The 11,188-nt window shown below is 37.8% G+C and overlaps 1 long non-coding RNA gene across 1 annotated transcript in view; it reads right to left on the bottom strand.

Annotated features, from left to right (window-relative positions):
• LOC102475363 (uncharacterized) overlaps positions 1-10,737 on the bottom strand; it is a 142,367-nt gene extending 131,630 nt beyond the window's left edge. Inside the window, exon 1 of the long non-coding RNA XR_334529.1 lies at positions 10,654-10,737. This is a non-coding gene — a long non-coding RNA (uncharacterized LOC102475363). The remainder of the gene's footprint in view (positions 1-10,653) is intronic.
• Between the last annotated feature and the right edge of the window lie 451 nt (positions 10,738-11,188).

Genomic DNA, 11,188 nt, shown 5'->3' with positions numbered 1-11,188 from the left:
AGAAAGCAGCTTGGTTCTTGATCTGCCTTTCTTATTTCCCAAAGTATTGGTATTTCTCCCCTCTTCTTCATTTTTCAAATTATTCAGAAAGACTGAGTGTGTTTATTCACCACCATCAACACAAATGCCTGCTTGGAGTAACCAAGATGAATTATTTCTTTCCAGGGCCTCGTCTTGCTAATGGTGTATGTTTAGTGGCCAGAAGCCAATTAATCAGGGGCAAAATCCCATTGAAAACATGGTATAGTCTTGCTATGTTTGTGCCTTGCCTTATTTACTTATTGAAACCCTAACCACCAAGGTGATGGTATCAGAGGTAGAACAGTTGGAAGGCCCTTATAGTGCCCTTATAAAAGAGACCTGAGGTACTTGTTCACTCTTTCTGCTATGTGACCGTCCAGCAAGAAGGTACCATCTATGAAGCAGAGAATCAGCTCTCATCAGACAGCAAATCTGACATGAAGTAATCTGGGGCTTCTCAGCCTCTAGAACTATTCCTGTCATTTATAAATTACCTAATCTAAGGAATTTTGTTATAGCACCTAAACAAACTAAAACAGCTCTGAAACAAAATTATCTTTTAGTTTTTAAGTATTTTTTTACATTTTAAATATAATAGGCACATAGGCATACTTATTTATATCTCCTGGTTTATAGTTTCTAGGGATCCTCCACTGAAATAAACCTCAACCTAGCACACCATTGCAGATCAGATAGAGAGAGAGACAGAGACAGAGACAGAGAGACATGTGTGAGTTGGTCCAATGGAGACCAGAAAAAAAGGGGGGGAACTTCCTAAAAGAAGAGAAGTTAGAGTCAGCAACAGATCCTAATTACCAATTCAAAAGTACAATGGATGATACCAGAACTTATCTACACATAGCCCACCTGGTGGCTTAGATTCACACTGGTGGTAAAGGGGTATGTTTGTAAGTTTAAAGAACAATATTAGTCTCTGGCTGTCCCAAGGCCTGGTGGTTAAGGGAGCGGATCATACCTGGCCAAATGTGCAGCTTGGATCTCAGCCCTGATGGCTTGGAAAACACATGAGGTACCTGTGTATGTGTGCATGACCAAAATTTCAGCAGGCTAGAGAAATGGAGAAGAGATCGTGGCATGACTACACTCCACTGCAGCACAACTACTCCCTATCCCTTCTCTCTGTCTCTTTCTGGCAAGTACATGCACCCTCTGGGAAATATAAATAAGTAAATTAAATAATTAGATTAATCTCTATAATTTGGGTAGATGAGATGCTGCAAAAGCCTTGACATGAGACTTCCTTCTCACTTTACAAATACAGCGATAAGAATCTCCATCCTTGAGGCATAGCAGGTATGATCCATTTTTACAACATGGAGATTTCCCGCTTTCGTGGTGTCCAGGTAGCAGCAAATGTACCATCTGAAGTGATGGACATGGGTGTATTTAGTCGTGGAAAAGCTCTCTGTGGAACTGCAGCTCCTAAAGTTATAGAGTTGCAGTCCATCTAAACTCCATCAAAGAACTGCCAGAGCTAATCTGTGGGAACATGAGAGCAACCCCGGTGAGTCCAGAAGTTCCTGGAGAAAAAAAGCACTGCTTGTTCTAGTCTCTGTATTCTTTGCAAACATTCCAGTGGTGGTACATCTTTAGTCTTCAGGAAAGCTGCAGTTTACAAAAAATTTACTGATACCTATTTAGATGTTTCTTTCAATATTGAGATTTTTTTTTCCGTTATATTTTTGATTCAACCTTTGCTAAAACTGGCCCACCCTCACCACCCATGTTTGACTCACACAGAATATAAAGCAGAAATCAGGGCCACCCCCTTTGTTTCCACCAGCATTCTTTACCCACCTCCTCCAGGCCTCGCTCACCTTCAGAGCTGAAGCAGCATAAGCAGTCACTCAATGATAAAAGAGGTTCAGGTCACACATTTTCAATCATACAGTATGTGTGTGTCTGTGTATATATAATAGATAGATAGATAGATAGATAGATAGATAGATAGATAGATAGATAGATAAATTACAGTCCAGCCTTAAGTGGAAATAGAGTAAGCTCTTGCCCCCATGATGAGAATTTAGAGATCCCAGTAAAAGCACTGCTCACAAACAGTGCTTCCTACTTCCTTGCCAACACCTAAAATTCCACAGCGAGAGATTCATTAATTTGACCTTAAGCTTGATCCCGTAGTAGAATACAAACAAGAAAATATATGTTTCCACAACTGATTGTATACTCAATATCCATTTTTTTTCCTATCTTTATACTAACAAAACTCCAGTTATATTCTAGATGGCCATGTGCCCAGGTAAAAGATTAAGAAACCAACCTTCTTTATAGCCATAGGCAGTTATGTGACACAGTTCTGACCTACATAGCAGGAGTCATTAGGAAAGGCTTCTGGAAAAGTTTTTAAGGGGCTCAGAAGTTGTAGTGGTTAAGGCACTGGACTCCCACAAGGCCAACCACAGTTCAAGTACCAGACCCGAATCTTAAAACTCATGCTGGGTGCATGTGCATGTATGCCCAAAAACCCAAGAGGAGACTAGAGGAGAGGGATGTGGAGTGGCCATTCCCCATGGGGGAGGGGGGTTACTTTTAGTTTTCTGTCCATCTCTGTCTCTCCAGTGAGTGCATGTACCCTATAGCAAAAAGTCTCCAAAAAAATAAAGAAATAGGGACCAGCAGGTGGCTTAATGGCTATGTCGCTGGACTCCCACGTAGTCGACCGCAGTTCGAGTACCCAACCCAGTAGCTGAAACTCACACCGGGCATGTGTGCGTGCATGCCCAAGATCCAATAGGAGAATGGAGGGAAAGGGATTGTGGTATGGCCATCCCCCTGGGGGGTGATTTCTCACTTTCTGTCTCACTGTCTTTCTGGCCAGTGTACACACCCTATAGCAAAAACCTCTCCCAAAAAAAAGAAAGAAAGAAGTAGAAAAAGAACAGTTCTTTAAGGTATGCTGACTTAGCTGACTTTTTTTTCTGACCTTCCTGCTTTCTCCTGTATGTAACGGATAACAGTGGGAGCAAGCACAGTGATATTAGGATCACAAGGGAAAAGTCAAGATAATCTGAAACCTTGAGCCTCTGTGATAAAGCCATCAACTATTGGCTTCCAGATCTCTCACTATATGAGAAAAATAAACCCTTATCTGCCAGAGATACTTCAATTAAGCCTATTATTCTATATGTAACTGAATACAAATTACAGTTCCATTAGTAACTGAATACAAATTATAATGATGCATACCTAAAGCATTATCACATGCAAGTTTTTTCGTTGTTGTTGGTTTTGGGTTTATTTTTAGAGAAATTTTTGGTTTAGGGTGAGAGTCCTCACAGAGAGACAGAAAGTGAGAAGTCACTTCCCCAGGGGCAATGGCCATGCTGCAATCCCTTCTCCAGTCTCCTCTAGGGATTTTGGGCACTCACCCACATGCACCTGGCATGAGTTTTAAGCAGCCAAGTTCAAGACTTGAACTGCGGTCAGCTACATGGGAGCCAGCAAAGTAGCCATTATGCCATCTACTTGTCCTAGACTTCCGCATCCAAGTTATATCCTTCAATAATTTACCAAATCTTTTCCTGCATATGGGGGGGGGGTGGAAATGAAAATGTGGTGATAATGGGGACCACGAGGTAAGAAGAGAATGCACAAAGGTTAAAAGAAAATAGGTATTAAATGTGGTGATAAACTTTGTCCCCTTAAAATTCCTGTCAAATACTCAAATTGAGGCAGAATATTATTTGAGTGAAAGAGGCAAGGTAAATATAAAATTGCAAAATATAAATATGAGAGAGAGTAAGTGAGCCACCAGGTCTGGGAATCGAACCACAGTTAGTCATGTGGTAGTCCAGTGTCTTAACCACCATACCACCTGTCAGACCCTCAACCCGTTTTAAAAGAGACAAGGAAAACTCATTAGACAGTAACAGAGTCTTCCATATTCTATTACTTTTTGTTATCTTTTATCTTTCTATATTTTCACTCTGATTTTACCATAATCAAATCACTAACAAATGAGGAACTTCAATTTATTTGGACTCTGGGCCAGATTCCTCAAACTTTTGATGATATCTTTTTGTATTTCCTGAAGTGATATAGCCATTTAGTATCATCACCAAAGCTCCCTTAACTATAAATTCTTAAAACTCCTTCTACGTCTAACTTATTTCCTCCAATCAATGTAAGTCTTTACACTTGTTTCCTTGCTAATTGAGTTGGGTTCCAGATTTTAGACCCATAATAAAATGAGCTTTAGGCACAAACCAACCTAGATACATATTCCCACTCTTGCGAAATTTGAAGCCAAAAATATGACTAAAGTCAAATTTGTATTTTGTAATGGAAAAAATGAGTCTATTCCTGAGAGAAGTATTTGTTTAATAGAGTATGGTCAACACTATAGTAGTTACAAATCATTGAATAGATTTATGGATTACCCATTTAATGGATAAAAATTAATCCTCAATTAGCTTAATTGAAAATACTTTGATATATATATTCAGCTGTATTAGATGTTACACATTAGGTTTCCTAACATTTTACACTTCCAGTAGCAGTGTACAAAACATCTAGTATCTCTGCAGCCTCCCCAATAATTAGAATGATCATTCGTTCATTTGTTTTAGTACTTCTGGTGAATGTATAGTGGCCTCATAGTTATAATTTGTGATTATGTTAAACATCTTTTTAGTGTGTAATGATGTAAAGTGTCTTCTACATGTGCTCACCAGTTTCTAAGGTAGCTCCTTCAAGAAGTGGCTGTTCAAGTCTTTTCTCATTTTCCTATTAGATTGTCTGTCTTCTCCTTTTTTATTTTAGGAGCTCCTTTTACATTATAGAAATGAGTCTTTGGGGGACCAGCAGATGGCATAATGGTTATGTCACTGGACTCCTATGTAATCAATTGCAGTTTGAGTCCTGGACCCGGTAGCCTGAAACTCACGCTAAGCACCATGTGTGTGCATGCTCAAAATCCTAAGAGGAGAATGGAGGAGAAGGGATTGCAACATGGCCAGCCCCCTGGGGGTGGGGGGTGATTTCTCACTTTCTCTCTCTCTCTCTCTGACAAGTGCATATGGCCTATAACAAAAATCTTAAGAAAAATGAAAAAGAAGTGAGTCATTTATTGTATGTATGTTTTGTAACCTTCTCTTAAAAAAAGGGAATTATTTAATTTTAGTTATTATTATTATCATTTTAATTTGACCAAAGAGAGACATGGAAAGTGAAAAAGCAAGCCACTGGATCCAGGACTCAAACAGTGGGCAGCTATATGGAAGTCCAGTACCTAAACCACCACGCTACAGTTATTTTCTCCTAATCTGTGGCTTACATTTCCATGCTCCTAATAATAATTTTTAATAAATGGAAGTTTTTCATTTTAGTGAAGTATAATTTATTAATTTTTTCAAGATTACTGTATTTTGTCCTAAGAAATCTTAGCCTACCTCCTGAGACCATGAAGATATTCTCTTAAATTTTGTTTTAAAAGTTTAATGGTTTTAGCTTTTGCTATCAAATCTATGATCCACCTTAAATTAATTTTTGTGCATAGTGTGAGTAGGTGTAGATTTTCACTTTTTTCCCAACACGAACATCAATTTCTTAATATCCTTTATTACAAAGACATTCTTTTCTCCCACAAAATTGCAGAGGCACCTTTGTCTTAATCACATGACCATACACATATGAGTCTATTTCTCTACTCAATATTTATTCTGTTGGTCTATTTGCTCATTCTTACATCATCTTACAGTATTTTATTTACTGTAGTTTATCGACATGTCTTGAAATCTGGTAGTATATGTCCTTGTGAGTTTTTACATAAACTCGAGATTCATCTTATCAAGTTCCTCAAATGAAGCCTTCTAGGATTTTGATAGCAGTTGTATTGAATCTATAAATCAATATAGTAAGAACTGGCATCTTAACAATATTAAATCATCAAACCCAAACATGGCTTATCCCTGAATTTATTTAGGTCTCATTTAATTTGTCTCAGTATGTTTTGTGGGTTTTTGTATAGTAGTTTTATATATATATATATATATATCTTTTGATTGATTTCTAAGCATTTGATATTTTTATACTTAAACAATTTTAACTAAAATTGTTCATTGTTGTCAGCTTGATTATAGCTGACTTTATATGTTGACCTAATTCAAATCATTTATTCATTGCAATAGTTTATCTGTACTTTTAATTTTCTATATACAAATCATGTAGTCTATAAATGACAGTTTTATTTTTCCTGAGTCTTAAAACTTTTTCATCTTTTAAGAGGTATTTGTATTGAATAGAATTTCTAGTAAAATGTTGAAGTTTATTACACTATATACCCTTATCTTATTCCTGATTTTGGAGGAAAGTCTTTCAATAGTTCACCAGTAAACATACTATGTTTGGGCCAGCAGGTGGCGTGGTGGTTAAGGCACTGGATTTCCATATTGCCTACCACAGTTCAAATCCCAGACCAGGCAGCTTGCTTTCTCTCTCCTCTCTCTCTATCTTTCTCTCTCTCTCTCTCTCTCTCTCTCTGCCTCTCTCTGGTGAATGTATATGCCCTATAGCAAATTAATCATAATTAATAAATTAGTTATTTTAAAAACATACTATGTTTACTGTAAGTTCTTCATAGATAATTTATTATCAGATTAAGAAATTATGTAGGGGGACCAAAAGATGGTGTAATAGTTACATTGCTGGACTCCCATGTAGTTGACTGCAGTTCAAGTCCAGGAACCAGTGATTTAAAACTCACACTAGGTGCATGTGCATGCTGGCCCAAATTCCCAAAAGGAAAATGGAGGAGAAGAAACTACAGTGTGGTCATCACCCCAGGAGGTAATTTCTCACTTTCTGTTTCTCTGTTTCAAAAAACTCTCACAAAAAAGAAAGAAAGAAAGAAAGAAATTATATAGGTGAACCACAACCCATTCAGAGGTATTAAGAACATCAGTATTGATAAAAGCCAAAACCTATAAACAAAGAATTCATCAATGGTAAAATAATATATCCATTGAATGGAATCTTATATGACAACACAGAAGGGTGAATTACTACCATACTCAACAACGTGGTGATTCTCACATACATAATGTTCAGTGAACAAACATATATATGTATAAGAAATTACTCATAGCTGGATAGATTGTTTTCCCCTGCATTGCAGCCATTTGGAGGCTCTTGACAATGAGTCAATTAAAAGAATATCAGATATAGGTATGACCATTCCTGTGAGAATATATTTCTATATTGCCTTGTCACTTAATCTCAGACATGTGCCATCGTCATTATGTATTTCATCAGTTAAATCAGTAGTTCTTGTGGGAGACACAGTCTTAAGGGACCCCCAATGAGTGATGCTCATATATACTTCCCTCTCCTTGAGGGCAGACAGAACATGTGACTTGCTTCTAGATGATAGAATATGGCAAGGCCATGGGATAGTCACTCCCTTGACTAGGTTACATTATCTAAGACTTCATCTTATCAGTGTGAGAAAATCTCCTGCAAGTCTTGAATAAGCTGCCATGCTGTAAGTGGATGACATAATAAGGATAAGCAAGTGGCCTCCCGGAACTAAGAGAAGTCCATGTCAGGGTCAAAATAATAATTCTACAAATACAAGGAGCTAAAATATGCCAATAACCACATGAGGTGGCAACAATTCCATTGGACCTCAAGCTCTAGAAAAGAACGCACCTTGGCCAACATCTGTATATAGCCTTGAGAGACTCTGAGTAAAGGGCCCAGCCAAGCTGTCCTGGTCTCCTGAACTGCAGAAATTGTAAGATAATAAAGCATGTTGTTTCAAGGCATTACACTTGTGTTAAGATTTTTTTACACAGGAATAGATAACTAATACAGTTTCACTGACTTTTACTATGTCTATCTTTTCACTCTGGAGGGGAGGGTAGTTACAGACACAGAACTAAGGGAAAAAATTTGAACCTGCTTCAACATTGAATAGTGGCCCTTTAAACAAACCATATGACAGCTATCATCCTGGAATCACTCGTATCCTACAGATCCTTTTGCTTTCTCAGTCTCTTTTCCCATGTATTCTGCTTTCTGCATTTACTTCCCCCTTTTAGTGATCACGGCATACTCAATAGTTTCTTTAGAAAAAATGTGCAGAAATTACATTTCTGAGATCTTACATATCTGAAATGTATTTACTCTACACATTTATTTGATTGATAGTTAGGTTGGATATAGAATTCTAGATTGGAAATAATTTTGAAGGCACTAGTCTAACAGAAATCTCAATTCCTGTTACTTTGTATATGACCTATTTCTTTTCCTCCTCTCTGGAGATATTTAAGATTCTCTTATTGACCTCGGTGTTCTAAATTTCCCAGTAATATGCTGTGGTGAAGACTTCTCTGTATTTATTGCATAAGGTTCTCAGCGAGCCCAGGCAGTCTAGAAACTCAAATTCTTCAGTCCAAAGGAATGGATCGTCCCCTCCATTTTCTCTGATCTCTCCTATTGTCTGGGGGACAGCAGTTAGCATAATGGCTATGTCGCTGGACTCCCACATAGTCGACCGTGGTTCGCGTCCTGGAACCAGTGGCTTAAAACTCACACCGAGCATGTGTGTGTACGTGCCCAAGATCCCGAGAGGAGAATGGAGGAAAAGGGATTGCGGCGTGATCATCCCCCCTGGGGGGTGATTTCTCTCTTTCTGTCTCTCTCTGTCTCTCTCTCTGTCTGTCTGGCAAGCGCACGCGCCCTATAGCAAAAAACATCTAAAAAAAAATAGTAAAAAAAACTCCTATTGTCTGTATTTTAGTTTAGTTGCCTGAGTGTGTCAATGTTTCTTGCCATCTAAGACAACTAACAAGTTGTCTATTGTAGTATATCCTACAATATACATGATAGAGAAAATAGTTTAAATTACTATTTCAACTCAGATCTGTCATCCTCTACAGGTAGTAAGAAAATATATCATTTTCCAATACACAGTGTATTTTCACTTCAGTTGGTCTTATTTCTTCTGGTGATTTCCTAATTGCAGTGGCACATAAGACCCCATTCCTTTCTTACAATCACTGAATTGCAAGAAAACCAAAACTTTGCAATTACTTTTGTGTCCTTGCTTTTATTTCTTACATGTTTCCTGTGTAAATGGTTGTTCCACTTTCTTCCTTTTACCATGTTTTTTAGAGAATCTGGGGAAATGCTGTAACATTAGTCATGACTCTCAGTTGCAAGAGGTAGAAAACCAGCTTAAGCTTGAGGGGGAAAAAATGGAGGAGAAACATATTGAGAGGATATAATCAAGACTGGAAATGCAGATTCTGTCTGCTGGGCTCCAGAAACAATTACAGTGAGGACTGAACATCATCAAATTAAGTCTCTGTCTCCTATCTCTGCTTTTCTCTGGTGCATTTATTCTTTTCTCTTGAAGTTTTATTCATATGGCAAAGACATAATTACTAATAACTCTAGAGTTTTATAATTTAAAGCAGATGACAGTTCCCTGAGTCTCAAAACCCAAAATCTGGGGTAATAACTTGAACCAGTCAAGTCTGACATAGGTGCCCATTCTTAGACCAATCAACTATAATCAGGGAATCAGGATCACAGCACAAGAATGCTAACTGTGTAGATGGTAAGGGAGTAGGACAGCTCCCACACTGTGTACTGGTTCCCAGCAGACAATCTCAATCCCATCAATGTTTCTTATAACAAATCTTCTTCCAACATGTAAGGTACAGGCACTGAGATGACTTTTAACAAATGGACATCACTCTTCTCTGAGATACTGTGACCAGATCCTTCACATATGCCTTAATGACAGTTTGATTTCCATATCCTACTGGGCTCAAAACACAGGCATTGACTAGATAACTCAGATCAGGAACTGAGTGGAATCAGTAATGCCTGTTTTCCAAATATGTAGCACACACTCAGTAAAATCTCAATAAATATTTCTGATAATAAGTCATCTTTCTGATAATAAGTCATCTAAGTATAGAGTGGATATAAACATTCAGCTATACCTTAATAAATTTGATTAGTAATTAGCCTCTACCCAATCAACAGATAATTTTCTTTCTTCTTTCTTTCTTTCTTTTTTTGTTAACAGACACTTTCGCTATAGGGCACACTCACCAAAGAGACAGAGACAGAGAAACAAAGCAAGAAATCACCACCAACAACAACCCTGGGGGGATGCCCACACTGCAATCCCTTCTCCTCCATTCTCCTTGAGATTTTCCTCGGGATTTGGAGCACACATGCACATGTGCCTGTCATGAGTTTCAAGCCTCTGGGTCTGGGACTCAAACCATGGTCGACCATGTGGGAGTCCAGCAATATAACCATTACCCCCACCTGCTTGTCCCTCAACATATAATTTTTGAACTTTAATTTTCAAACTTCTGTTTCCCTGGCTGTGCAGAACTGAACCAAATGACCCAAAAGAAAAGACTCTCTATTGTTAAGTGGACGTTGAGATCCCTGAATGCATTAAAATTTCATACAGGACAAAGGAGCCCTTCAAAACCCTTAACTCCAGTGTTACTAACAGCAGGAAGAATAGAATTTTGCATCAAACTTCTTTTACTTGTAATTAGAATGCTGAGTTCTTCAGTCTTTCTAAAATGTCTCAGCTTCTCTCAAGTCCTTTAGTATTTCACTCACCTTTTTGCTTTGTTCTTGATTCTTCTTTTAGCCATTGCTTTCTCTTTTCACTGCTGCCTCTCTTCAACTTTTTTGTAGAGATGGTTATCTAAAAGAAAAACAGAATTTCTTCTAAAGGAAGCAAAATTCTAACTTGCAGTTGTGAAAAGTATTTTACACTATTTTTGTATAATTACTTGCATTTTTTTGTAGTGGAGCAGCTGAGAAAAATTGCTCTAATTGTGTAATTTTCTGCAACTACTCTGGGACAAAAATCTTGGTAATTGGATTTTTTTAACTAACAAGTTGTCACAATTGGATAGTTCTTAAACTATTTGTGCTTATGCTTCAGAAATTTTCAGTGGCTGTACAGTATATTTTAAATGTTTTGCATCAGCCTGTGGTCTCAAATTTGATTTATTTTAACTTCAAATTTTAAAATAGATGGACAACTGTGATTATACATTGTCTTCACTAAGCGGACCTTTGCTAAGTTTCCTAGCATGTTCTCCCCACCCCACTCTGCTGTTGCCATGGGAGCAGAAATCCCAGCATG

Source organism: Tupaia chinensis, unplaced genomic scaffold (assembly GCF_000334495.1).
Source record: "Tupaia chinensis unplaced genomic scaffold, TupChi_1.0 Scaffold000232_1, whole genome shotgun sequence".
Lineage (NCBI taxonomy): Eukaryota > Metazoa > Chordata > Mammalia > Scandentia > Tupaiidae > Tupaia > Tupaia belangeri.
The sequence above is the reverse complement of the archived record's forward strand: the minus strand, read 5'-3'. Positions and strand labels throughout refer to the sequence as shown.